Raw genomic sequence first — 2,250 nt, 5'->3', positions numbered from 1 at the left:
CATCCCATTACTGGGTATATACCCAAAGGATTATAAATCATGCTGCTATAAAGACACATGCACATGTATGTTTATTGCGGCACTATTCACAATAGCAAAGACTTGGAATCAACCCAAATGTCCATCAGTGACAGACTGGATTAAGAAAATGTGGCACATACACCATGGAATACTATGCAGCCATTAAAAAAAAAAAAAAAAAAAGCTTGGGATTTCAATTATTCTTTGCTATTAATAAGACCTCATGCAGTCCATATTAACTTAGAATTGGTATAGAAGCCTCCGTCCTGATACTGTAAGTACTTTAAGGTTTGGCTGAGCACAAACAACTCGCACGTTTGATACCCATTGTGTCTTTTTCCCTTAATCGACTGCGAGGAACCATCTATCATCCTGTCCTGAAGGGAGTTCCTCCTAGATCTGGTCAGACCTTTGTATGGTAATTAATTAAGATTTAGATCCCCTGTTAGGAAACCTGTTGGGTTAAAGATTTTTGATAGGAAGGCTACGGGTTGTCAGTGGCCTCAGTGCTTTTGGGGTATACCCTTGTTTACACTGACAACAAGGTGGTATTGGAGTGTTACAGGGTTACAGAGAAGACCTTCAATTATCAATTATAGATTTTAAATTTACCCTGGCTTTTAAAGGAATAGGGTACACTGTTTTTTCTTTACTACTTCTATCTCTCTTTTTCTTTGACTTCTTCTTTGTCTCTCTCTTTCTGACTCCCTTTTTGTCTGTCTCTTCCTCTCTCTCTTTGACTTTGTCTCTTTCTTTCTTTCTCTCTGACTCCCTCTTTGTCTCTCCTTTTCTCTCTCTGTCTCTCTCTTTCTCTCTTTCTGACTCCCTTTTTGCCTCTGTCTCTTTCTCTCTCTCTTTGACTTTCTGTCTATTGAGAGGGGAAGCCAGCTGGGCTTCTGGGTCAGATGGGGACCTGGAGAACTTGTCTGTCTAGCTAAAGGATTGTAAACACACCAATCAGTGTTCTGTGTCTAGCTAAAGGTTTATAAATGCACCAATCAGCACTCTGTAAAAATGGACCAATCAACACTCTGTAAAATGGACCAATCAGCAGGATGTGGGTGGGGCCAAATAAGGGAATAAAAGCTGGCCACCTGAGCCAGCAGCAGCAACCCGCTCTGGTCCGCTTTGTTGCTGTGGAAGCTTTGTTGTTTTGCTCTTTGCAATAAATCTTGCTGCTGCTCACTCTTTAGGTCCACACTACTTTTATGAGCTGTAACACTCACTGCAAAGGTCTGCGACTCTACTTCTGAAGCCAGTGAGACCATGAACCCACCAGAAGGAACAAACAACTCTGGATGCACCACCTTTAAGAGCTATAACACTCACTGCGAAGGTCCGTGGCTTCACTCCTGAAGTCAGCAAGACCACGAACCCACCAGAAGGAATAAATTCTGAACACATCTGAACATCTGAAGGAACAAACTCCGGACAGACCATCTTTAAGAACTGTAACACTCTGCGAGGGTCTGCGGCTTCCTTCTTGAAATCAGCGAGACCAAGAACCCACCAGAAGGAACCCATTCTGGACACACTACTATTCATTCTCACCTTAAAGACAAGAAAACTAACGCAAAGAACAGTCAACTAATAAGTCCAAGTATACAGAGCTAGTAAGGAATAGTCTGCCTGATCCCAAAGGCTATGTCATAACCACTTCCCTATACTGCCTGTCAGCAGAGGTAAAAGTCGTGCCTTTTTCATCACTGCCACCCCACCAAACCCAGCTTAATGCCTGACACGGGGAGATGCTCAATCAATGCTGATTGTTATTGCGTGGAGTAGAAATGCAAGGCACAGTGAGCCCCTTTGCTGTGACTGATGGGGTGTCCGATTTTCTGCTATAAAGAGAAGGAGAGTGCTCTATCAAACACACTCCTCTGGCTCCTAACTTTCTATGTTCCACTTCGTTTATCCAGTTTCCCTACTCCTCCTCCTTCCTGACTGCACCATGTGGATTCAAAATTGCAGAGCTTAGTGCAGACAAAAGGAAAACAGAACTCTGAATGAGCCCAAAGGGAAAACAGATCTCTGAATGACCCCTGTGAGTTTGAGAGAAGAGAAGCAGGAATTTGAGCAGAAAGAGAGTAAGGAAGAGAGAAAGTAATTAAAATTTATCATTTTAACTTAATATTTAACCAAATGAAAGCCAAATCTTATCTGAAATTGGAAAAGTCAAGGTTTTGAGTGCTGGATAAGTGCCCATTTCTTTATGATTTGATAGTCTGA

Source organism: Chlorocebus sabaeus, chromosome 7 (genome assembly GCF_047675955.1).
Source record: "Chlorocebus sabaeus isolate Y175 chromosome 7, mChlSab1.0.hap1, whole genome shotgun sequence".
In the NCBI taxonomy this organism is placed as follows: domain Eukaryota; kingdom Metazoa; phylum Chordata; class Mammalia; order Primates; family Cercopithecidae; genus Chlorocebus; species Chlorocebus sabaeus.
The sequence above is the reverse complement of the archived record's forward strand: the minus strand, read 5'-3'. Positions refer to the sequence as shown.